This window comes from Passer domesticus, chromosome 5 (genome assembly GCF_036417665.1).
Source record: "Passer domesticus isolate bPasDom1 chromosome 5, bPasDom1.hap1, whole genome shotgun sequence".
NCBI lineage: Eukaryota > Metazoa > Chordata > Aves > Passeriformes > Passeridae > Passer > Passer domesticus.
The window spans coordinates 24549503-24577461 of NC_087478.1; the positions used below are offsets into that span (position 1 = coordinate 24549503).

The 27959-nt window shown below is 36.0% G+C and overlaps 1 protein-coding gene across 11 annotated transcripts in view; it reads right to left on the reverse strand.

Moving 5' to 3' along the window:
- Positions 1–27959, reverse strand: part of FOXP2 (forkhead box P2) — a 402834-nt gene that overhangs the window by 271354 nt on the left and 103521 nt on the right. For all 11 annotated transcript variants that reach the window (XM_064422362.1, XM_064422357.1, XM_064422356.1 and 8 more), the window contains one exon: positions 12994–13077. The gene's annotated coding sequence lies outside the window, so the exon portion shown is untranslated. The remainder of the gene's footprint in view (positions 1–12993; positions 13078–27959) is intronic.

The window sequence follows — 27959 nt, forward strand, 5'->3', positions numbered from 1 at the left end:
GACAAGGTTTCACTGCAGAAACTTTCAGGAACACTGTCTGGAAAGAACAAACTCAATTTCCGTATTCACACCTCTGCAAACACTTCATAAAAATACTACGAAAACAACTAATTTGTGACTGCTACCACAGGTGTCTAGAATAGCATAGACTGGGTGAGGTCTTTTCCAACCTTAGGGATCCTATGATTCTATGGGATAGCAGAGCAGAGTATAGCACAGGCTATTTTCACTTGGAAGGGAACATGCAACTATCCTCTAATCCAGCTGCCTGACCAATTCAGGGCTGCCCAAAAGTTTAAATGTTATTAAGGATAGCGTAAACACTGACAGGCTTGGGACATGCACCCCACTTCAGGAAGCCTGCTTCAGTGTTTGGCCAACTCCTCCATAAAGAAATGTTTCCAAATGTCCAGTCACATACCCCAGGTGAAGTTTTGAAGTATTCCCACAAATCCTATCACTGGATCCCAGGTAGAAGTGATCAGCTTCTCCATCTCTCCTTTCGCTCCTTGGGAAGCTGTACAGAGCAATGAGGTCACACCTCAGTGTCCTTTTCTCCAAACCTGATAAACCCACAGTCCTTGGCCACTCTTCACGGGACATTTCCTCCAGCCTGTTCTCCAGTTTTGCTGTTCTCCTCTGGATGCATTCACAGACCACCACATCCTCTTAAACTGAACACAGTATTCCAGAGGGTTGTTGTACTTTGCTGGTAATTTACTCTTTACCCTAACATCCAAAGGACCTACCAAACTACAACAGAAAATTCCAAAATTAAATATTTATTATTTTACTTATTAAAAACTTTTTCATCCAAAATGGACTTCAAACTTCAGGTACATATCACATTAAGCTATTTACTGATAACAGTAAATATATATGGGCAAATAAATGCAAATAGCAGCAAATGAATTCTGCTTTAACAAGGATGTCCTGGAAGAGATGACTATTGATATGTACTAAAGAATGCTAAGTATATATTACAATTTACTTTAATTGTTAATTTTTTTTTATTACTCGATTTGCTGATCAGGTGAAAAATGTTGCACATACAGAAAAAGGAATGAAATATCAGAAATGCTGCCTTGCATTTCACACAATTTCATCTGACCTTGAACAATGCTGGTGCAAAGAACCCAGACAAATTAGATTTTACATTTACAAGAATTCCACAGCATGAACATCTAAGAGTGTGAATGTCTCCTGACAATTTTTCCAGGTTGTTCTCAGAAACAGGTAAGAATTTCCCTGCTAAAACATCAATTGGCTCCCAATGGGAGTTACTTTAGGTAGGCCTGAGGAATAAGAAGCTTCAGAATTATGGCCTTTCCGTCACAGTACAGCAGCTCAGGAAAAAGGACAAGAGCAAGGGATTAAGGAAGCTTAGATATTGTTCACAATTCAAATTAATCTTTGAGTAGATGATGGGTTATAAGTGACAGATGAATAAGAGAGCAGAATTTTCAAGTAAATGTTGCTTCTGTCCCGCAGCAGGGAAGATTTGCTTAGCTGAAATGCAGTTTCCTCAGTGCCTGACTGATGCAAGGACAAACAACAAGGCATAAATTTAAGCCGAAAAGCTTACCTTTGTTAATAAAAGTTAAAGAAGAAATATAGTTTTGTTTTTTTACTTTTTAAGCAAAAAGCTGGTAAGTCAAAAGAGCAAATGAAGCATGTAAAACTTACAAAAGAAAAACAGCAACAAATACCAGTCCTTGAGCACTGGTAGAAGTCTCTCAGTCATTTGAAAAGCCTTTCCATCAATGGTAAGAAATCAGACAGACATGCTCAAAATTGCTCACCTATATTGGACAAGGGTAATACAATACACTCAGAAAAGCCTTAGTAAACATGAAGCATCCTGTATGTAATTATTCTTTATACAATTAATTATAAATTATCATAATTTTTTTTTAAATTCATAGATGTTAAATTAGTCAATTAGGAACAAGCTTTGTCCTCTCCTCTGGAAGTGTGCATAAATATCCTTGACACAATGAATGAATAAAAAAACCCTCAAAACTCCACAAACATTAAACAACAACCCAAATCAGTTAAGACTAACCATACCTACTTAAACTGGAGAAACCAAAAATGTGAATAGTGTAAGCAATAGTGTCTATTGTATTTAGAAAGCTTTTCATCATACCATGTGTTGTTGTGTCAAAGCAAAAATCTGTTTTAATAAGTATAATTACTTAAATAAATAAAGATGGTCAGGACTGACTTTTAAAACTAGTTGATTACATAGAGTAGGATAGCAGTATGGTTTTTTTTATAAAGAGGTTTAAAATATTTTAATAAATGCCTTTATGTTACAGGATTTTGTATTCCTGAGATGTAAATAAAACAATAAGTCTGCAAAGCTCACAGAATAACTACATAAGCCATTTTACAAGGAGGATATACTTTGCCTTCTTTTCTATGAATGCATAAAGCTCTCCTTCAAGCTCTTACTGAATCTATTGATCTGTGAAACACAGTGCACTCCAGGGAGGCAATTCACTTGACGTTATATATCAAATGATGAGATGAATAATGATCATACCATTTGGTAATTAAACATCTTACAAACCTTCTAACTGACTGAACGTCAGAAAGGTCAAATGAGATCAAACCTTTTTTTTTTGTTGTTTTTAATTTTTTTTTTGTATTTGCAACACAGAAGTTATATTTAACAGCAACTATTACACTACATGGCAAAACCAAATTATTGAACATGCTTTTCATTCCTATTAGGCAGTTTGAATACATAAGAGAAATATTTCTTTCATCCCATGGTCCTATTATAATCTTCATTTTTAATCTTACAGAGAAGTAACCACTCAAGTACAGTGCAAATAACTAGCAGAGTTATTAGATTAAGGGAAATGAACAGCACACAGAGCAAATCTAAAATATATCAAAGCACTAAGAAATTAAAAAACCTCCTTGATAACTTCCTGTAAAGTTATAGGAAACTGACTTTTTTTTAGATACCAAGTACATCCATTTCAACAGTTTGATGACACTAACATTGTTTGTCAACTTACACATTAATTTGGACATTTTATCTGTTATTATATGACAATAATTTAAATGCCTGACAATAGAAATAAATCCAAAGTATTTAATAAAGAAGACACCTACAACTGTAATTTCATGAACAATTTTGTATTGTATTTTGCCTGTAAATTTTTAAGTTGCCAAGGCAATCAAAAAGATGCAGAGCAAAGATGTTTTTTACTACAGACTAAAAAGTGAAAATCACTTGCCGCAGCATCTAATGCCTCTGTCAAACATGGTTTCTAGAAAAGACTGTATCTATTCACACACATCTTCAGCACAGCCTCACAGGTTACCATAAATCAAGGACTTCATTGTCAGACAGAATAAATTTCTCCATCTTCATGCAAGCTATCACCAGGCTTCACAGCCTAAATCATATCCCAAATATTAAGGGAAACTCTAAGGAGTTTCCTTGAATTACCTTCCTATAAAACGAAGAAAACTTTATTAACTTAAGAAAACATTGAACATCTTTCTCAAAAACAATTTGGGACAGGTCCAGTCAACTCTCACAAATACACAAGTGCACAGACACACATGAAATAACTAAACACACCCAGTAACAGCTTCTATGTATGTGTGACATTCTGTCTCACAGAGGAGCAAACTAGCTGCTCTCACATATCCCAGTGTTGCCCCAGGTGCTTCTGCACAGCTAGAGCCAGTTTGGAAAAGAGAGGTCTCTGGGGCAGAAGTTGAAAGAAAGAGGATTTTTACAGTGCATCGCAAAAGGTGAACTTGGCCACCAAAGGGCAGAGTTTTACTGGAAAGTTCCACATCCATGCAGCAGACTGGCTACTGCTATGGGACCTGAGCAGGATGTAGGGGATGGTGCCTTCATGGTACCAGCTGCCAGTCACTCACAGCACTTTGTCATCCCCGGTCTCGAGGCTGGGAACAGAGGTCAAGTTTGCAAAATGAAAAAAGAGGTCATTAAATCACATGCTCCATCTTCTGGGATCTTTCAAGTACTGGACAGGGCATTCAAGTTCATAACATAATAATTTAAAACCATTGTCCTATTAAATACATTCAATCCATCCAATATATAGCTTTTTCAGGCCCAATCAATCAAATAAACTTACAATACCTTTAATGAAAAATACTTCTGAATTGCAAAAATAAAACAATATAATTGATAATTCTTCTTCAGATCTCCATTTCTAATAATGTCCAAATATACAGTATTCAGAAAATTTTCTAGAGACAGAGAAATAGCAAATACTCATTTTTCTAAAAGCTCAACATGCAAAAAATCAGGGGGAAAATGTCACTTTACTGTAAGGAACTGGACTATTCCATTATACTTCAAGGATAAGTAACTCTGGGACTTCCACAAGAGGACAAGTTCCCTTGGAAAAACAAATAAGCAGGTACTCAGATCAAATGTTAGGGGCATATTACACGTGTGAATTAAGCACTGACCTGGTAAATTATGCTCTGTGGAGGCTCAAGGGCTTCAACATATGCTCACTTAGCAAACAGCTGCAGCAGTAAAGGCTGCTCCTTCCTCTCCTTCCTTTCCCTACTGTTTGTTACCTTCCCAACACCAGAGCTGCCTGCTGCCACAGAAGAGCTGGCAAAAAGGACCAAACAAAATGACCATATGTGTACCTTAGTGCAGACCAAGGGACATGCTCCAAACTCTTATGAATTTTCTATGGCATCAGCTAGGCATCCCTTCCACATGAATTTAGTTTCCTTTTTGACAGGTTGAAGAAGAGAAACAAGAAAAAATGCAATTACAAGTCCTGGTGGAGGGGCAATAAAGAATTTGGGAGAGAGGGAAGAGATATCTAGAACTGAAGTACCTGTTCATTAATTATGTGCTTTAGTTAAAAGGACTATCAATAGGGTGAGTCTAACACTTCTACAGTGAAGATGAAAAGTTTACAAATGAAAATGCTTATATTCCACATTCTTTATAATAGTATTGCTCAAAAAAGCAAATGTAAAATGATTCTGTCATGAGAGAAAACTTTAAATATTTTTTCATTCATTCAGTAATTCAGTTCAACATTTCAGCCTTATTTTCAAAAATAAAATAAATAATAATGCTGTCATTCATTTAGTCCACTTAAACAGCAGAGAGAAACTGGCCTGAGGCAAAATTTCAGTAAAGGAGTTTGTTTTGTTGGGTTGGGTTTTTTGTTGGTTTTTTATTTGTTGTTTTTGGAATTTTTTTGCTTGTTTGTATGCTTTTAAGAAGAAGGAATTTTAGATGTAAAATTCCATTTAAGAAGAAGGTGAGGGATGATGATTCCAAGACTACAAATCCCTGAATTTATCTTTTTTTTAAACAAGTAGCAACCATCAAATATGAGAAAAAATACATCTACCTATATCCAGAAGCCTTTGACTGGACTGAAAATTTTGTATATTATATAGCTCTACTTCTTTATTAAGTGATAAAAAAGAGAACTAGATTTGCATTACATCATGAGCATTAGAGCAAAGAGAAAATTAAGTAAAAATTAATGACAAATGGCCATGTGAGAAAAGTTTTATCTTAAAAAAGAAGAAAGCTAAATATTCAGCAACTTGATTGTCGCACTCAGATAATAAATATTCGTTTCAAATTAGCTGTAAAGCATTTAAGACATGAGGTCACATGTCTTTGTCACAGCACACTATCCATCTGCTCTAATTTGAAGTGTTTAGTAAACAGCTTCACCCAAATAACACAGAATGATCTTAGGCTGCAAATTCTTACAGGAACTATACATCTATATGTATCTCAACAGATCTAAAACAATATTCAATTTAGTTTCTCCCTCAACTACAAAAGCATTGAGTTAAAATTGCAGTCCATTTTCCATTAGTGCTGTTACCTATAAACCTATACTTAACCAAAGTATATAGATTCTAGAATTAAATTTCTGTATTTTACATACTGAAGGACAATGTCCCACACCTTATTCTTGAGAAGTGGCATATATCATGCAAACTGTATCAAGTAGTTTTAACTTTGAAGCCTTGCAAAACCTTCACTGGATCTGTCAAAATGAAATGAATTTATATATAGGTACTCAAATCTATATGCTTATGTTTGGATGTAGGACCAGAACCACCACACGACAAGTCAAGATCAGGGGAAAAAAAAAAAAAGTTTCTTCAAAAATTAAATTGTGAACAATCAGAATTTACAAAAAAAAAAAAAAAAAAAGAAAAGAATAAAAAAAATTAGTTAAGCACAGTTTTCCCCACCAAATAACCAGTAAAAACCTGTATTCTATAGTCTGTGACTGACAACAATTACCAATAAATAGCTGTTTTACAGACTACATTCAAAATTCTGAGGCCTAGTTCCTGAGGGACAGTGATCTCTGTCCAGATGACAAAGTAAAAAAAGTAAAATCATTGCCTCTTTCTTTCGTAGATCCCATAATGCATTTTCCAGAGAAGAGAAGAAATCACTCCCCAAGACAGTTAACAAGTACCATTTACAAACACAAAACTCATTTAAAATCAGCTTTTTAGGGAAGCTAACTCTCAAAGCAATCAAATAAACATTTTTTCCATTTTCAAGATCCCATTTATTTCCAGGAATTACATGTGATGCTATTTCTTCCATATGTAGTTACTTGTACTGAATTGCTTTCTTTATTGCCTACATTCATTTATTTTTTTAATATGGATTTAAAATAGCTAGTTCATAACATTTATCACAGAATGATTTCTCGATAAGCTAACCTCAAAAGCATGCCAAAAATACAGATAATTTTTTTTACTGTGTTGCTGAATAACATAGGAAATAGTAAGATGAAAATCAGAATTATTTCAGACACAGTCAAATAAGAGACCATGCTGAGAAAAACAGCACAAGTAAGTTCTTCTGAGCAATAAGGAAAACTACATTTGATTTTCTTAAGTTTTAGAGAAATCCCAAGAAAAGTAAACTACTGTTGAGGCTTCCTTTTCTCTTGATAAAACCAGCTTTTATTCTGTCTAAATCAGTCTGTGTCGGAGTGCTCATGGGCCTCAGCATTTTTTTCCCAAAGATTGTGCTAACAGCATAATGGCTTTATAATTTAACTAGAAAAAGCTATGAGAGAAAGAAAAGGCTATGTAACACAGAAATGAGCAGGGATTCTTTGTCTTGGACCTCGTATCACAGAAAAAACCCAAAGCAATTCTATGTATATAGTTAAAAGCAACTACATTAATTTTCTATGTTCCCTCCGAATGGCAGGACATTAAAAAAACTTCAGATAAAGAAAATGAAAGGGTTAAAACAGGGAATTTTTTATTTTCTTTTTTTTGGCAGATTTGTGTCTCTCTTCTATTCTACTGCAGCTTTGAGAGCATTAAGGGTTTGGCCAGGTACAGTCATCAGTATGGCAACAAGACAAAAAAGACTGAGGCCAGTGCTCTGCCTTATCAGCACAATAGAGCAAGTCTTCCTATTAAATATACATATAGGATGTGGAAAAAAAATAAGAGTATCATTCATGTTCCATAGGTTTATTCACAGTATTATTGAAAACATGATTTTGACCAATACCATCACTGCATGCATCAGCACAACCAGCTGTGTATTCTGGATAACATCTAACCTGGAAATCTGCCCTTACTATGTTTTCCTAGTCTGTCAACTCACTTCTTCAGGTCATTTTCAAATAGCTCATTCATAATTTATTCCTCACCCAATATTCATCAAATCTCACTAGTATCCAATCTAAAAGTATAAATTTTTTGCAATCAATTTCTTAAGTTTTAAAAATGAAATAAAATTGATACATAACATGTCTCTCCTATCCACCCTAAAAAAGAACAAATTTTGTTTAAACATAAAGAAAAAAGAAAAATTAGTATTGGATGTTTAAATGACTGTGATTTCAAGTGATAAACCAAGGCTGCATGTGCCAACTTTGCTGATATTTTTTAACTTCTTTTGTATTTATTTCCTTTATTAACTCTGAGTTTGACATAATTTATTATACTAAATTATTAGTGTAATTAAACTAAAACACTGGTGTGTCTTGCTTTCTGGAAGAAGTGGTCCAACTAGTAAGAAGGAGTCCACTAATGTGACCAAAAAGACCAATACTCATTTTCATCCAGATTAAAAAAAATAGAGTCATATGTCATCTATTGTGTCTTTAGTCATATATTATTACATATTGTCTTATTTCTGAAAATAGCACAGACATACTACAATGCTTATCCAAAGAAATTCTTTATAAAATAAAAATGTTGTGGAGAATATTTGGGACTTGTTGACCATTATTCTGAGCAGTTTGTCACAAGAACTTTAGCTTCTCGTAGTTCTTGTGTATTGTACTGCTATACTTTTAGAAATTTTAGGGCTTTTTCTAGTAGCTTTATCTGTAATATTCAAAATTATGTCACTTAATGATTATTAATAACCTATAAAGTAACAATCTATTTTGCATTTCACAGAATTATTTTCTCAAATATTAAACTCACCCTTATTTTTTTAAATTACATTTTAAGAGACTGGTTATCTGTCACCACTCTCTTAAAGAATCAGAAGCAATATGAAAATAAAATCAGTATATCCATTACTTTTATATTAAAAATAATCTCTCTGTTTGAGAGAAGTAACAATTTAAACACCAATGGAAATTATATTTTCAACAATTATAATTTTGGTAAAAGCCATTAACAGTGTAACAGCAAGCCAGTAGACACCTTTTCCTGGTATATTGTGCATAAAAAGTATTCCCATCTGTTTCAATGCTCAGGCTTTTTCATGGGCTTAAACCTGTCAAATTATTCCATTTGATTTCAGAGAATTCTCATATGGCAATCTATTTTATTTACTTTATCTTCAATAAAATGGTTGAGTGAGCATTAGCAACTCTGAGACACAAGTTTCAATCAGTCCTCTGGCAAAGGCGTCAATCTACATTAGACCTACAGTGCTGTGAGCTGCAGCCAGAAAGCTGGAGAGAGACAGGGCAACAGTGAGTGAGTGAGCAAGACCTAATAAAGCAGCAGTGGAGAGAGAGAAAATTCCCCCCAGACACCACCACACACCGCTTATATAATGTGTGTGCCTAGTTCAACACACCAGTAGCGCCTTAATAAAGCTGACAGCTAAAAAGGAGATTCAGACTCCAACTTCATTTTACATGACAACTACAGTAATGGTCCTCTGTTCTCAAGCAGGCCACGTTTAGAAACCTGAATTCAGTTCAGTTAAAAATTAAGAGTTCTCACCTCTCTCATTCATGTCACATAGGAAAAAGGATCATAAAATTATTAAGATGCACACCATTTTCTCCTCATTTCATACAGCTGAGAAAACCCATCAGGTTTCTACTAGTTTTTCCTTAAAAATTTCTGTGCTAGAAACCACAAATCAGTGTATTTAAGCAATAACTCATTTTTCAAGAGTGTATCATTAACGACTAATTCCAACAAATGTGGAGCATCACTACTCCTAGATGCTACAAAAATACCTCCCAAAGCACAAACTTTGTAATAACTGATGCAAGTTCATTTTTGATATGGGCTGTAAAGAACAGATTATTTCAACAGTGCTCTTCCCAGCAAATCAGACCATTAAGACTGTACTTTTTGTTTAGTTGAATTGAAAAGCTGGCCAGTTTAAATCCATAGTTTGACGTTATGTATAATCATAGGAAAAATTTACCGCCTCATATTTCCAGGTCACAAATTCAATCCTATCAATGTGCATTACTTTTTGACAAAAGTTAACTTCAGGTTCCCCCCAGATCACCAATTTACAGCTATTCAAAATCACCCTGGAAAGCTAATTCAAAATTCTAAAATAAATAGGGTCTCTGTTCTAATACAATTCCATTAAAGCATAAAGTACTGTTTATGTTTCAGATTCTTCCTGTTAGAAACCATATTAAATACAAAGCCCATCAAACACCATCTAATTACTCCTTGCAAACCAGATACCATCCTTCTCTCTCAGCATTATTCTGCATACCCTCCTTTCACTCACTTAAAGAAGTATTAAAACTCCTTTGCCTTCTGAGCAGACACGTGAAAGGTCTCACTTCATTGTGGACAAAGTTAATGCCATGAGGCAGCCAGTGGAAAACATCTTATCTTTCACATGTTGGTCACCAACATGGTCACCAGCAATGAGTTTTTACATAACTCTTGAGTGAATTTCAGTGCAGATGCAAGATACCTATATTAGATATTCTTCTGTACTAATCTAACAGTATAATTATGTTTGCCCTCTGCAAAATAAACATATGCATACAGACTGAACATTTAATAGTATACAAAATGTATGCATATACATGTTCACGAGCTGTGATGTTTCAGTTTTTGTTTTCTGTAGTACCAGCAATAAACAGGAACGAGCATAATGTCTCCTCTCCTCCAAACTGACAACACATAAGAGCTAGATCAATTAAATAATCATTAATACCAGAATTTATTTAGCATTTTTTCAAAGCCTGAGTAACTCATACAACATACATGTAAATGTATCACTAACAGTCTCAAAACTGTCTATTTAAGTCATCAGTCAAAAAAGGGAACATTTTTTCTCTGCTTTCACATTTCTCTGAGCTCTGTCTCAGTTTTTCCAAAACTTGTTCCTAAAGAGTAAAGTGTTCTATTGAGAGGACAAAAACCAAACAGATATTTTTCTCTGCTGATTAAAAATGTATTCATAATTGCAATTTTATTTTTATGCATATCTATCACTACATTTATGACTGAATCTCAGTTTTCAATCATTTCAAACACACCATATCCTGCCATAAAAGAACCTATTAATTCAAAATACCTACAGAAGAACTAGCAGTCAAAATTTACTACTGTTTCCTCATTGACTACAAAAACATTCCTTTTCCACTTTCACATATTGCAAGAAATAGAGACCAATGCTAAAAAAGGCCAAAAATATTTTGGCTTCCTTTATAGAAAGCATTTTTATAGAACATATTTAACTTAAAGTTATGGAAGAAAATAATAGAGGAAGCAGAACAGCAGTTATTTTCTTTCATATGCTTTAAGTTTCAGACATACTGGAATTCAATAAAATTATACTGCCAAAATATCAGAGATGCACAAGTCAGTTACGCTGCATTTTGGCCATTACATAGTAAACTTCCAGAGAAAATATCCTTTAAAAACAAGAATACTCTTGCTGACTCAACAGATTTCAACTACTAGAGTTTCTATCCAACTCCAGTTTCTATCAGCTTTTCAAAATACTGACACTATCAAAAAACTATCTAACATAACTACATACAAGTTACACCATTCAGACATGTACAAATAAATATGTGACAGAAATCCAGCCATATTCCCATTGCTACATAGAAAGCAAAGAATCTGATGTTTCTCATTGTTTTTTCTACTGAAGAATGAAAGAAAAAAAACACTGTTTTGCAAATAAATATATTATTACATACTAACAAATAGTCATATAAAGGTTTGCACATGATACCAGAACTATTTACAGTTTCCCTGTATGGGGCTGTATCTCCTTTGACTTACAACACTGCTACACCTAACCTTTCTTCTTTTCCTGGCTTCACCATATTCATGCTGTAGCCTTCCAGCCAGTGCCTTAACTCCATGGAAAAAGGTGAAGTTAAATCAGAATAAAGTAATTTTCCTTTCTTATTACCCAGTAACAGTGAAACACATACCAGAACAGTCTTCTTTTACACTACTTGGAACTAAGTTAAAAAGGGCTGTGCTTCCTTACAGAGGGTACAACTTCAAAAAACGTGTTATAAACGAAGTTTCAGAACAAATTACTGTTGTCACCATTAACTCCTGTGGAACAGCTTCTTTTTCGTTCCTTTCAGAGGCATCAATACATTAAGATGGATATACCAATATTATGGAGGTATATCAGAATATCTCATAATACTTAAGAAGGTACTACAGATGGCATATTATTTGAATTTACATACTTGTTTCTACTTCCTGGGGTACGCAGAAGAATTTGGCCTGGCTGCTATTATGATAAGTTTGTTGTACTCTGTTGAAAGTTGTATCTTAAAAATTTAGTATCAGGCCCAATTGACCATATTTTGCAATTTATATGTTAAAATATTGCCTAAAAATTTTGAATTTGAAAAGTTCTGGGAATAGTCTCAAAAAATTTTATACCTCCATAGGAAATGTAGAATATGAACAACTACAACACTTAACATACAGATTTTTTTGTTGTTGCTGTTGCAATAGCAATTATGAAAAACCCAAAATAAATGTGACTGCCTTGCTAAGGTCTCATCTTATATTAATTCCTTCAGGATCTCCTTTTCCAGTCTGAGTTAAAAAGACCTGATAGCCACATGCACATGATTCACTGAGGATAGCTGTGAAGGTCTGGAGCAAAGCAAGGTATTCAGTGTGGGCATGCCAAGGCCCCAGTGGCACTATACCCACTGACAGTGTGTGTCCCAGCAGGTTCAGCCTGTTAACACACAAAGCAGCTGAAACAAGGCTTGACCTCATGGTCCTTGACATCGTGGAATTCCTGGTTACCAAAGGAATAAAGATCATCATCCTAGTTTCAAGAAAATAGGAAGATCCAAACATCCAAATTCAGGGATTCTTCACTATTTATAATAGTGTATTTGCCTTTTAAAATTTTATTTTTCACAAGAAATACAGTCTAAAACAATTTTCAAAATAAATTAGCCTAATTATCATACTCTTAATACAGCTGATGTAAGGGAACTGTACAGTGTAAGTTAACTCCAGAGTTCCAGAGACCTTGGTGACAGAACCATGGTTTCATCTATTTTCATGGCAGAAGTTGAAAAAGTATGTAGGGAAATCTTAAATGAATCAGATATTGTCTGCTATCTAGTCACAACACAAGCAGTCATACATCTCAGTGAATCAGAGGAAGCAGAGACAGCTGTTTGAATTTGGATTGGTAAGCAAGAACAGCAATTCTGGGACAAAATTAAGTTAAAAAAAAAAACAAACCTCTTCCATTTATGACGATTGACTTGTACTTACCTGCTTCTTCTAAGCCTCAAAAAGACCTTTTAACTTCAACCTTGAACTGAAGTGATGTCCAAGATCAATTCTAGTACCACAATCCTAACAAAACAGAGAAAAATATTTACAGCTATTCAGAATCATTTAACAAAACCAACATAGAATCTGGCCTTATTATTCCCCTCTAATTTGTTCTCTTACACAAGTAATAAGATTAAATGTAGTCCACAAAGTAATATAATTGTTCACCAAGTTTCTTCCATGCAGCAGAGTGACAGCTAAGGCATCACTCAAATTCTAGTCCTGTATTTTTATTCTATTTTTATTATTACAGTACTCAAGGGCAAACAAAAGGAAGGCTTCCCTGAAGTAGTTTGTTTCAGGCAGAGAACTACACACAATATCACCACCAGTAAGTTCACAGGGTCATCTGAAGGAAGGGACAGAAGCTGGGAGACAGCATGCCGATAAAATTTAAATCTGTATGTATGTTAGGAAGGACAAAAGGACAAGCAGAAAGAAAAGAAAAAAAAACAAACAAACAAAAAAAAAACCAGCTTTGAAGCTGAGACTGGAAGACTGCAATGAAGACAGAAGGTTGGACAAGGCAGAAGAAACAAAGAACATGAGGTCTGTAGAACATTTAGATTACGTCTATTCCTGAGCACATTTCTCTTTCCTGAAATCAACTAGCAGAGATAATCCTCCACCTGTGTAGGATGTAGGATAATCCTACACCTATGTAGCATAGTCATATATGCTCTGGAACAGAGCTTACACAAAAATTGTCTAATGGAGGTGCTCAAATAAATGTCTAGGAATTTTCTGGAACAATGTTAGTTTGCAAACACATTCACTGTGGCAGAGACGGGGAAGTATTTCCAGGCATTGTTTAATTTACTAATATAGACACAGACTTAATGCCTGAAAACTGCTATCTCTGAAGTAGATCCTACCAGCCTCTCAATGGTGCCTCTTGGCAATTCTCTCTTGCTGACAAGGTCAGACAGAAGCAGACTGAAGAGTAAAATGAATGTAGAATTTTTTAAAGAAAAGACTGCTTTCCCACAGTTTAAGAAAAAAAATCTGTGTTCCAACTGGCATTATTAATACACACTTTGTTACAAGATGTTTGGACATTTAAAAGAGCTGCAGTTCTAACTTCTTCCTTTGTTTGTAGAGTGTAACAAAACCTGCTGGGAAGGTCGAAGTTCCCAGAAAACTGAAAGCTACCTGGCAGCCTCTGTAGTAGAGCGAGTGAAGAAGGGAGAGCAAAGAATGACAGGCTGGAGAAATAAACACTACATGAAACCCCTGCACAGTAGGACAGCACTGGGAAATGAGAAGGATATCTTATGAGCTTAATACAAAGCAAAAAAGAGAAGAAAATGTTAAAAAACAAGTAAGGAACCTAAGGCAAATATGAGGAGGTGAAGGTGGGTGGCAATTCTTGCAAGTTTTCAGAAAATAAAATCTGTGTCAATGAAACTTTGCTTGATGGTCATGTGGTCACCTTGTATCCACAATGTAAATGTCCAACCAACTGAGTGAAAAGTATTCATCTCACTGACCTATTTCCCGTTAAAAAGTTGCAGTTTTGCCTCTAAATAGCTATGCCTATGTCTTTGAAGTTTCTTGTGCACCTGAATTCTAGACCTCTAAATACATATTACAGTTATTTCTTCAACACTACATCTTGTTGACAGATAATATGTAAGCCTCAAATGCAAATATTTTATATTTCTCTTTTTTCCTGTACTCCATTACACGAGATACTTTCAAATCATCAGTTTTCTTAGCTTGGAGTATATCAAACATCACATAGTGCTTCATCTCAGAAATAAAGCTAGGACTAACACTTATTATACATGAAATCTTGTACCAAACCATGACCCATTTTGTTGAAATACAGCCTTTTCAGAAGAAATTTTTCATTATAGTATTTTTTGGAAATTAGTCTTAATATGAAAAAAACCACAATCACTAATTTCAATTATTATAATTTTATTTTATCTATTTCTAGATTTCTATACTTCTTCAGAAATCAATAAGAAATATTTAAAGTGGTGAGGATGGCACAAACTAGATGTGAGAGGACACAGACAGATAGCAGGTCTTACCTACCAATTCTCTTTTTAACTATGCAAATTTTCATCTTTAGAATCTTATTTATTGACTTCTGTGTAATTTATGCCACTTTTCAGTGTGGTTTACCTGACAAAGGCAGAAAATTCCTAAAAAATAAAATTAGTTCTATTATAAACTTTGATTTGTTTTGATTTTTGTTAGCATCCTTAAACCTGGATCTGAATCATTCTAGTTATTCCAGTCTAACACCAACATTTCTCTACCTCCCACCCCAGCTAGAAGATTCCATCCCTTGGGCCCCAGCAGGTAGCGCTTTAATTGTTTACGTGTCCCCTACTGAGAGTGCTTACAGAGATCTGTTCCCATTCTTCAACATCTAACAATTCCATCTGAACCTTAAAAATTTACAGATTCACAGACCTTGTTAACCAAAGTTTTAAAAGCATCCTGACAGAATGTTAATTGTCATAGTTATGTCAGAAATCTCTAGAATATTAAAAATTAAAGTAAAATTCATTCCTGGATAAAGACTTAGAAACTTGACTTAAATACAATGCCCATGTGCTGCAAGCTATTTCTTTAACTCATTCATTGATTTGCTGCCATCACCTCTTAGCTTATTCCACATTTAGATCACAAATCTTTAGGATAATTTTGCCTGTTATATGTTTGTACACTGCCTCTAAGGTAATATTTTGATTTGAGACCATGTGCTTTTATTCTTTACCCTGCCCTATTGGTGGTCTTTGGTATTTTTTAATATGTAAATAATCCCACCAAAGTGCACTACAGCACTTAAGCAGTTCTCCTATTTGATAGATCAAGTTGCCATGATGTGTCACTATTTCAGGTAACACCTGCTTGTTCAGATTTCTTCTATAGTAAAAATGGTTCAAACTGCATTATTGCTTGAAGTGGGTATCTGTATAAAATATTCTAATGAAGCACTAGTCTCCAAAGCATGCAAGAAAACTTTAGAACCTACTCAAGGGCTATCTATAGTTACTATTAGTATGCTTGTTTTGAATCAGAGCGATTGAGCTGAAATCACCACTGGTTTCACTAAAGGAAAAATGACTTGCTAAAGAGACTGTCTAGTATTTCAAAGACAAACATTCACTGGCATCTGTAGCTTCCAAGTCTCTATCATGTAGGACTCACACAATCAAAAAAAACCTCCTAATTCATAGTAGGACTTCTGAGCAAGTGTTAAATTGCACTACATCAATGGCTCCTGAACTTTATTTTAAAATACATCACTTACATATTACCTATAATGTATATAATCTAAAAGCATGAAAAAGTGTAAATTTATCTAGCAGACTATGTATTTTAATTATATTTAAACTACTTCAACACATTAATTTAAACTACAAAAAATATTATTTTTGAAGAATATTATATAAACTACAGAACTGCAAATAGTAAAGAGACACTCCTTTCTTCCTGATTCCAGGAATTCACAGTTCTGTGATAGAAAGATACTCAGAAGCTCATAACCAGATGAGCACTACTGAATGTCATTATAATTAACAAGAACATGCAAAATGAATTAGTAGTTATGTTTATAATCAGTCCAAAGTTAAATGAACCAATGAAAAGATCTTCATAATATCATGATCTTATGAGCTTATTTTCACATACTATTTTACATTGCTACTTAGACAAATGAAGGCTACATTACCAGTGGGTCCAAATAAAAGTTCTGTGGAGCTAGGAGAGGCACATATTTTTTCACGTGGCACAGAGAAAATAATGAATTCCCATATGATTCTTGAGCTGTCAAGCTTCCCCAACTACTTATTTTCCAAATTTTTCAATGCTGTGTACTTATAAAGGTTCACATTATATTCTATACTACAAAAATTATTCTTGAATTTTTACAGCATGGAATTTCCTATGCAAAACACCCATACTCATTAATCCATAAAACATGTAACTGTGCAAAGAAGTAAGCCAAGGATAATAATAAAATTTACAAAAAATAATTAGAAATCTAATATTAAATGCCCTGGAAATTGCCTGGTGACAGAAAAATGTCCACATGGATTCGTGCATCATCTACTACCAGTATGTTCCATCCCCTGTGCAAATGATGCACAGGTTGCATAAAACTCCTCTTGGGGAAGAAGGGCTGGGGGGGAGATGTTGCTCCATTTAGGTCTTACTTATCCTAAAGATTAACAGGACACCAATTACCTGTACCTATCAAAGCACACTGGAGAAAATGGAGACAGTACCAATGAATGGGAAGCCTGGAGTCATGGAAAAGTCATCCCTCAGTCTTTTCTTCCAAAATATCCACAGCAATGTTGTCTGAATAGTTGGATATACAGGCTAAACCATCCCTGAGGCAGGTCTAACTTGCTTGACTTGCCCCTACATGATAGATAACCTGTGTTGACATTAATCTTATAAGTATGCACGATACCAATATCATATTTATAGAGATTTCTATCCAGTGTACACAGATACCATACCTTACTTTATCCTCAGGCATGTCTGTTCTTTCCTCTGAAAACATATAATTTATTCTAAGGCAACTCAGAGAAAAGCCAATTTCCATTTGTTGAATTTTCTTATTATAATAAACTGCAACAGTCCACACTAATTGGGGGAGAAGGATATAAACAAAAAAATGAAAGCAATTAACTATTCCTAAATAGTTTGTTCTACAGTACCCCTAACACAATGGCATTGCAGTCTTGTGAATTACTTACAGAATTATGATGTGTTTCTCCCTTTTTCTCCTGTGATGTGATTAGAAGGGATTCAGAAACGCCATCAGATAAGAATGTAGAACAACTTTAGAAAGTAGTATTTCAAAAGTGCACATATATGGTGATCATCCTGAGCTAACATATCTAGTTTGTTCCTGTAATGAGATTTATAACGTACTAAGACCTAAAGTCGAAATGCACCTGACCCTTCAGCCATGATGCACCATATCACAGAGTGGTTGATGAGTTGCAGCTGCATAAAGCATCTGAATTTAGACTGGGTAACTTCATATATTAGACAGATGCATCTCTAAAACTTTCAAAAAAGGTGATTCCACAACCTGTTTTCTGTAGGCAACCATTTCCATTGCATAATCATCCTTCTACTGAAAATCTTTTCCCTTATATTGAATCAAAACCTTTACACACAAGTCCCATGCATTCCAACTGTTCCTTCACATAAAGGACAACCCTCACCCCCCTTTTCTGCCTGAGCTTGCATTCATCCATCACTAAGTCTCAACTTTCTAGTTGTTTTGCCACTTAGCAGTTTATTCCAATGATACCATCATTCTGGATCTGCATGTGGAAGTCTAGATCCTCCTGTTTCTTTCCCACAACAAAAATCTTGTCTAAATAAATTGATTGAAAATTCAACAAAACCAACAACAAAACATAGATAATTAAAGAGTCACACAACTTTCAGGGAGGAAAAGAAACAATAAACTGTGTGAAGTCCATACCTACAAACAACACAGAACAGGAAACCGAACACACACACACACTCCTCGAGCTCCTAAAGAGCACAAGAAAACAGATCAAAACAATTATGATAAATAAGCCAAACTAACTGTGGAGAAAAAAAATGAAGAGGGAAAAAAAACCCCACAAAAGAGGCAAACAAAATGATTCCAAAGTAATCTACCTATGCAGCCTCAGTCTCCTGACAAAAATGTCACCATAAAAATAAAGACAGAAATTGTCTCGCCAATTGCTGTCATCTCCATTAACTGTTTACAGCATCTCAAATTACATGCTTTTTACTTCACCTGAACAGCAGGTAAGCCCCTCATCAACATAGAGCTTCCTTGGGGAAGCCTAACACATAGCCCTAACATATCCTCAGTTTGGGCACCTCAAGAACTGCTTGCATTGCTTAGGAGGTTGCTTCAATACTGGCATGGCCACCACAGTTAGTTGCAGATAATTGTCACTAACTAAATGTCCTAAGATGAGTGGATCCTTGCAGAGGGGTCCTTACCCTGAAGGACCCGAAATTTGACATGACTTCATTAATTGTGTCTTTTGTAAAGAACAGAATTAGAACAGAATTATGTCCTTGATTTCTTCTCAGAGACCCTGCCTGGTGACCTGTGTGATACGTCTCTCCAGAGGATGCTGCTCACACATCTCTACCATTGCTTCTTGGTATCTTATTCAGAGCTACATTGGTATGCAGAGGGGAAATTCTTACACATAGGCCAGTCCTCCCTACAGGCACAGCAAGTCTTCAGCTATGCTGTATTCTGATATGGACCACTTCAGATTACTGGGCAAGCTCAAGGATTCCTTTTTGCTTTCTTTCCACTCATTAGAGAATGACTGCCAGACCCATCTGGTAGTTAACAGTCCATTCATGTTAAACAACCCAGAGACCCTTTCAGCACTGGCCAAGGCAGATGACATCAAGAAAGACACAGGATATAAACATAATCCATGCTCTGGACCAACCCCCAAAGACACCTGAGAAACAGAACACCTTCATAAGACACTGAAAAATGTCCCCAGAAGTGTGACAGATAAATAATAGGGCTGTTGGATATTTCTGCCTGTCTTGTACAAGCACATGACATATCAGGGTATGACTCCAAGTAAATTTCTAGCCACAGTCAATAACTACTTTGATGTAGATTGGAATCTATGCCCTTGAAGGGGCAACAAAAGCCAAAAAATCTCTACCACCATCTCAAAGAGGGTCACTGAATAAAAATGAGTAAGCTTGTTACAAGGAAGAAAAAAGAATGAGCTACAAAAGTCACATTTTTACAGGCGGCACAGAGACTGATTAAAGACACCTTTTGCAAACTCAAAAGAAATGCATACAACCTGCACAAAAAGACTGAGAAAATCCAGAGAAGGGAGCTGTCATGAACAAATGGGATGAAGGAGGCTATTAGAAATAAAAAAGCATCCTTGCAAAAGCTTCAAGTTGTGTCCAAGTAAGGAAAACAAAAAGGATTGTAATCTTTGGAAGGCTTAAACATGAAACGCAGTCCAGGGTCAGAGGGCTGCAGGGACCAGCAGGCTGGAGGCCAAAGCTGTGGGGGCTGTCCATGGTCAGAGCAGGACCCTGCTGCCCTTGGCAGGGAGAACAGCAGCCCAAGAGGTATCTGGGGGCAGCCCTAGCTCTCAGCACACCAGACACCTCCGTGGAGCCACCAAGGCTCGGGTCAGAACCAGGCTTGGTGAGGAGCCTCCCACACACAGACATCTAGCGGCTTCTGCTGAGTCTGGCAGAAAGCAGGGGCCACTAAAAACCTGGGGGTTTATCCACACCAGAGGAGACTGGAGAAGTTACTAGGCCAGACATCCTCCTCAGAGAAATACATGAGAGGATTTGTCTTAAACTCAAGTGCCATTAGAGAACATGAGAAAAATAGACAAACCAAGCTCTAATAGATTATTAGACTGGACTGTATCCCATCAACAACTCTAAAGGGATTTGAGTATGAAACACCTGAACTTACAATAGAAAAATGCCTGCTTCAAATTGTCTTAAAGTCAAACAAAGGTGACAAATATGAAATCAACCCTAAAAAATCTAGAGAAGGTCCAGAAAGCTACACATGGAGTGCACACTAGGCAACTTCTTACAGGCTACTATAAAGTTTACGTTTATGTCAATATAAATGACATGTTGTTTAGGAATCAACATTCCAGTATGGAAATGGAAGACACGCTTTGGATTATCTCAGTTCTTTTAAGAAGTTACTGAGAACGGACAAATGAGATCCACTTCTAAGTCATGTATTTCCAAAAATCACTTTACAAGATCTCTTACCCAAGTCTCTAAAAGAGACTAAGCAACATGGGACAAAAAAAAAGGAAGGTCTTTGTACTTCTAAAAATAAAAACTAAAAAAATTAAGAATTTAAAAGAGAGAGTATAAGGAATAAGAATAAATGACAGCTTTCAGTGTTGCCCAGAAGGATATCATAGACTCATTATTAAGGTTAGGAAAGACCTCCAAGATCACCAAGTCCAACTTTTGTCCAAACGCTACTGTGCCAACTAAACCACAGCACCAAGCTGAACACCTCCAGGGATGGTGACTCCAACACTTCCCTAGACAGCTCATTACAGATCTTGGACATCGTCTGCATGAAAAAATTCCTCCTGACGTCCAACCTGAACCTCCCTGGTGCAGCTTGAGGCAATTTCCCCTAGTCCTGTTGCTGCTTGCCATGGAAAAGAGGCTGATCCCCACGTGGCCACAACCTCATTTCAGGAGCTGTTAGGATGGTCAGGCATTGGATTAAGTTGCCCAGAGAGGTGCTTGACTCATCGTACCTGGAGGGACATTTGGGTTTGGCACTGGGTGATGTGGCTTAGTGATTAAGGGGTTACAGTGCTAGTGCTGTATGGTGGTGGGACAATCTTAAAGACCTCTTCCAAACATTTTCATTCTATGATTCTAAGAAATTTGAATTCAGTTTTTGAAAATACAACATATGCAGGATCCAAACGTTGCCTGCAACTTTTGGAAACTGCGTCACATACCTGCCGAACTTCAATACAACTCTTCACACTCAGTAGGATTCTGTAGGTGACCCAACTAAATATATAGTATCTTCTACAATTATTTTTTAATTACATTTTGGACAATACTATCAAAGAAACAAAACGCCTTACCCTAGTGATTTAAACCAAATAGTAAAATCCAAAGAAAGAGGGATCAAATATTTCATTTTCCTAAGATAATAAAGTATGTTTGTTCATAAAGAGGGACTTTTTACAAGGGTATGTAGTGATTGGTCAAGAGGCAATGGCTTGAAACTGAAGCAAGATAGATTTACATCACAAATATGGAAGGACCTCTTTACTGCAAGAGGGGTGAGACCCTGGATCGGGTTGCCCAGAGATTTTGTGGCTGCCCTGTCCCAGGAAATACTCAAAGCCAGGTTTGATAGTACAAGCAAACTGGTCTAGTGATAGGCACCCCTGTTGATGGCAGGGGGTTGGAACTAGAGGATCTTCAAGGTCCCTTCCAGCCAAAGCATTCTAAAATTCTATGAAGGGTCTACAAATGAGTTCAATCCCTTTAACAGATGGAAAAACCCAGCAGTTTTCTAGCAAATTATGGGTTCAGGTTAATTTAGGCATTTATACTAGTTCTCATTTCTGCACTAACTTTCATAATAAATGACAAAATTCTCTTAACAACCTCCTGCACTGTATGATGTACACGTTGCTCGTGAAACATAAAACATCTATCTGACACATACAAATCAAAACATAATGGGAATGTAGATAGCTTTTATATTTTAAAAGCAGTAAATTATCTTGGACATTTATTATTTTTATGCTTATCTTGTGACTCTCTTCAACCCATCAATTTCACATGAATAAAATTACACTCTTACAAACAGCTTCAGGCATACAAACTCAGTATAAATAAATACAGTAAAATATTGATAAGCTAAATTATGTAGCTTTTCTTTCCAAAACATTAATACATATTTTCTTTTAAACAGGGATGACTAAAATGCATAGGGTAAGCAAGTCCTGGTAGATAAGAACTTTACTTCAAAAAGGTATCACATGATTACTTTTGCCAGGAACGTCAATTGCTTTGGCTAATGCAGAGTCAACAAATTTTCATTTATGACAATTGACTTTATAGTATCCTGTGGAAATTTCTGTCAGAGACATTGCTGCTTCCAGCCACTCCAAGCCACCCACCACAGAGTGATGCCACAGCAAGAAGAGGCTTAGGAAAGGGTAAAAACACCACAGAGACCAAGGGTTTGTGGAGGGAAAGTGTGAGAAGCAGCCTGAGAATATCAGTGAAGGTCAGTGAGCAGGAAGGTGAGCTGGTACTGCCTGAAGAAAGTGATGCTTCCATTATTTCTAGTTACCAAAATATATTTTAATTGGAAATAAATTGAATCAATTTTTCCTAGGTCAGACCTATTTTGCCTGTAACAGTAACTGGTAAGCAATTTCCCATGTATTAATCATAACCCGTGAACTTTTTGCCATCCTATTTTCTTGCTCCTGTCCTGTTGACAAGGAAAACAGGCAAGCAGCTGGCCACAGCCAGCCCCCAACACTGACATACTGACCCCATAGAATCACAGCACTGGACATTTTGTTAGTACTTTGAAGGATATTCATGTACTACAACACTGTGAAAACTTACTGCATTTATTCTGGAAACTGATAGCCCTAAACTGTGAAATTAAGAAAGCAGCAATTTAGCATACAATTTTCCACTGAGATATATATGGTCCACAATATAACATGCTTCAAAAGTATTTCCTACATTACTGCAAAGTACATAATAGCATCCCAAGAAAATAGAAATTAAAATCTAAATCAAATAGGTCAGAAATTACATGTTCATGACTCATTTCTGTAAGGAACTCAAATATTGCCATAACCACTGAAACTTCTCTCCAAAAAAGAGAAGTTACACAGAGAAAATTTATTTTAATCCCATTGCAACAAACAGCAATTGATACATGCAATAAGTTTTTTTAGTAAAAGAGACAGACTTTTCTTGCTCCATAAGCAAATTTAGCAAATGAAATGGGAAACACATCTGTTCAAACTGAAAGGAAAACATGATAAATGGTAACAGAAGTCAAGTGCCATAAGAGGATAGTAGGAGCAAGCTGTGAAATCCAGGATATGTGCTGGTGGAAGGGGAAAAGAAGAAAAGAACAAGTAAAAGAACTGGCAGACAAGTGTGTCACTGTGTCACTTTTGGGTGTTGTGGGTAGTAAATTTTAACTACATTGGGAGAGCTCTGGCTGCACATGTGACCACGCAAGCAGAAGGAAAAACGTATAATTCCAGTAAATTAAAAAGATCAAATAAGTTGATATTTAACGGCCTCAGATGATCTGCAGCACATGCACTTCAGATGTTACTCAGCAGTAGCTTTTCCACCTGCCCCTTTTCCTGAGTCTTGTGCATAGATTAACAGGATAAACACAAGCAGCTGAAGAGTTAAGTAATGAAAGCAGAAGAGAGGAAAATCTAACGAAACACAGATGAAGGACAAGAAGACAAAAAAAATAATGAGAATAATGAAAGAATAAACAGTGGAATTGTTAAAATGTGTGAGAAAACAAGCACCAATATGTTGGTGTCAAAGGTAAAGTAAAAGAGATTAAAGTCATGGATTACTGATGTCAAGAAGCATTTATTTAAAAATGATCCTGCTGCCCTGGATAATAATACAAAAAGGACCCTTTTGAAAACTGCCTGCCAGCAGCCTTAGAAAGGCCTTGTGTTGTGTATTGCCTGGGGGAAATTTAAGCTGTCCTTGGTTTAAAGCAATTGAAACTTTTCAGTGAAATACAAAAAATAAATTTAATTTCATGTGATGTTACCATTAAACACTATACTGTAAGAGGTCCTTTCATAAATGTGACTACATGGAAAGAAAATTCAGGGTAGCTCAGGACTGATGTAACTAGGCTACCCTTCAATAGCAAAGTTCCCATTGATTTCAGCAGAACAGATTTAAAACCAGACCCGAGCACTTTTGAAATTCCTTTATGTATGGATTCCACAGCTGGAATTCATTCAATGCTGTCATATCTATGACTCCACCCTGACTGCACACTTTTCAGTAGATATGCTATAAGGAGAAATAAATATAAAACTGGGATCTTTTCAGCTTGTCTGACTCAGCATTCTATTGACTCTACTGATTGTAAAACTCTTTGCCCGAGACAAACAAACAATATCTGGCCCCTCATTTATTCAAAGTACTTTGTAGGAGTCTTATATTGCAAAGAATAACAACAAAAAAATCGCTCCTCTTGGTAACTCCTCAAATGTGTCAGGCTCTACAGAGTTGCCACAGAGTGACCAAGGAAATCCCATCTGGTCTGCAGCTGTCACTTCAGGAGGGTGCAGGTCTCCTGTGTCATATCTGACAGATGACCTCTCAGGTTATCTCAGATTTGCAGGACACATAATAAAGCCCACCCTGTCAAGTATAAAGCTACCGGGCTACCATCGGCAGGTTTTGCATTCTTTTTGCACGGCTCCAGTAGTGGGCAATTACAGCAACATCTAAATCTGTTCCAAGTAAATCCTGACATTTGGAAGCTCTTCTAATGTTTAGCCAAAGAATTCCATACTTACCCTTGCTCTTTTTGCATCTCATCCACTTACTTTCAGCACGAATTTATAAACCACTTTCCTGCTGCCAAACTCTCCATATGATCCATTAAAACTTTACAGAAATGAATATAAAATACATGCTGATACTAATTAATAATTATTGAAAAGCAAAGACACACATTTATCTGATAATTCCAACTTGGTATTTTCATGGGCCAGACAGGTATTGAAACAGAGTTCACTGACACACAGTGAAACACACATATATTTGCAAGATATTTTCACCTCCTTCATTGCTGAAGTCAATAAACCAAATTCCAATGGCTAATTCTGCTTCTTCTCTTCCAATCACCAGAATGTAAAATAGAAGGATTTTGGTTGCTATTAAGTGTTAATTCCAACACAAGTTTAAGTTTAGTGTTACACACCTCTATGTTATATGTGAAGAAAGTAACAAAGCAACAGATGACTTGAATTATTTGACTAATTTTGGTGGAAGAGAAAGTACAGTACTGCTGTTTCATTTAACAGCTAAGTTATCAATGTCAAAATTTCTACAGATATCAGGTATAAACAATTTTTTAACACTCTTCCTTAAAAAAATTTCACCCAAGTGGAATATATATTTTCTACTGTTTTCATATTGCTCCACCCTACTTTATCATCACTGCTTAGTCAGAATGGAAATACCCACCAGCTACAAAGAACATAAAGATCCTGGATGGCAAATACAGCTAATGGACTACTCATTGCCATTTACAGATCAGTAACTTCAGCATAAATTGCATTTACTGAATTCTAAAGCATGTTTATGCAATCAGATTGTTTAGGCACCCAAATTTTACAAACCCTGACACAAGTCAGAAATGTTTGCAAACAGGAATTTCTGAGATAAGTTTTGTTGTTATGACTCATAATACTTTTCCATTTCTAACTGCATTACAATTCTGCAATTAGAAAAGCAATCAAATAATATACTGACAAAAATCTGCAGCTGCCATCATGCTGTTCATGACAGAAATATTTTGCTGTTCATTGAAATACCCATCATCATAAGTTGTATTATGGAACCATGTGTAGTCTCTCTGAACAGGAGGCAACTGAAAGATATATGGAGATGATGTAACAAACCAACTTACTGTAAGATAGAAGAAATAATACAGTTCCTGTAACACAAAGAGAAGCAACTAAGCTAGTGTAATTAGAACTTTTGAATATATGTTTTCCACCAGAGTATTCTACAGTAACCTACAAGTTCCTTCTGGGCAGTGCATAACCATAGTGAGGAACACAGGATGAGTCTTCAATGAAACCTTTGCCCCCAGGACATGCAGATGGGGCTGGGGGAGCAGTAGAGATTGACCACTGTCAGAGAGGACAGGATAGGGCTCCTCTCAGTAACAGGTATCTGCAATCTTCTCACAAAAATGAAACAGCTAACTATAAAAATTGTCATTATGGTTAACAAAATATGACAAGACCAGCACACCAGATGCGTGAAGTAACCCACATTTGATGGTAGGATCAAATTCCTAATGAAAGCAAAACTTTGCTTATTTTTAAAATATATTTATAAACTTCAGTAACAGAGAACAGAGAAACATGAACTATCCATTTGAAACACGGTGAGCCAAGTGGCTGCTGCCTCCCACCAGGAATAGATCACCTGGCTACACTTTAAGAACACAGCTCAACTGTAACATTTTCTGTAATACCAACATCTTTTTCTGTTTTACAGAATGTATTTACTTTATGGACCCCTGTAGCATTCACTGTGTTATTATGACAACTTCTCCCCACAGCAGACCAAAGAGAAGCAGTAAGAGCTATGATTCTATGGAAGGTAAATATGTGTAAGGAACCAGGAGTACTATTGTCATTACAGGATTAGCAACATAAAACTACAAACACCTCACCCAACTCTTCCCAGAGTTGTATCACTGGAACTGCGGGGTAGAAAGGATTACAGGAAATTCCCATTCTACCTATGGTATGAAGAAGGAATAAGAAAATAACAATGAATATTAACCTCTTTTAAGATACAATGTGTATCTTAACAGTAGTTGCAGCAGTACTTGTCCTGCAGCCTTGAGAAGTGAAAGGGTTGTGCAGAGAGTGATCCCTCCCAACAAAAAGAAAAGAAAGATAACACACTGCACATCATTCTCAGCTTCCTCTTTCTGGTTCTGAGAACTGTGTCCTTAAAAAGGCCACCTTCTCATAGATAAGCACCAGAAAGTTCAACATAGTCTCTGGGTTTGATGTGTTTGCAGCTATTTTAGAGCCAATTAACTCTTTTGGCAAAGTAAAGATCTTGCTTTGCCTCTTGCTGGATAACATTAGTATGGTATTCCTTACAATGCCTGGAGGTGTGCACTAAAGAGAATCACAGATTCTATACATTGCTCAAGCTCCAAAAGAACAAATTTCTCGTGAACAACCAAGACCCTGACTTTGGAGTCACTCCAAATGTGTTTTCTGAAGCCTTTTACTGAGGTAAATCAAACTGCCAAGAATGGCAAGGGAAATATGAAAATATCTCTGCTGCAGATACATTTTGGATCATTACATTGTGTCAGAGAAGATAATCATGGTAAGGCACATCTGAGAGAGTTCCCATTTAAAACTAGAGACACACTTTTCCTATGTGCTATACAAACAGCAGGAACACAACTTCCCAGAGACAGAGGCTTAAGTAAACAAAACAGAAGAAAGACAGAAGCAATGATAAAACATGGTATCAGCCAGAAATCAGAATGCACATCATTATTTCTCAGTAATACTTAATTTCCTTATGTGTTTGCTTTAGTCTTG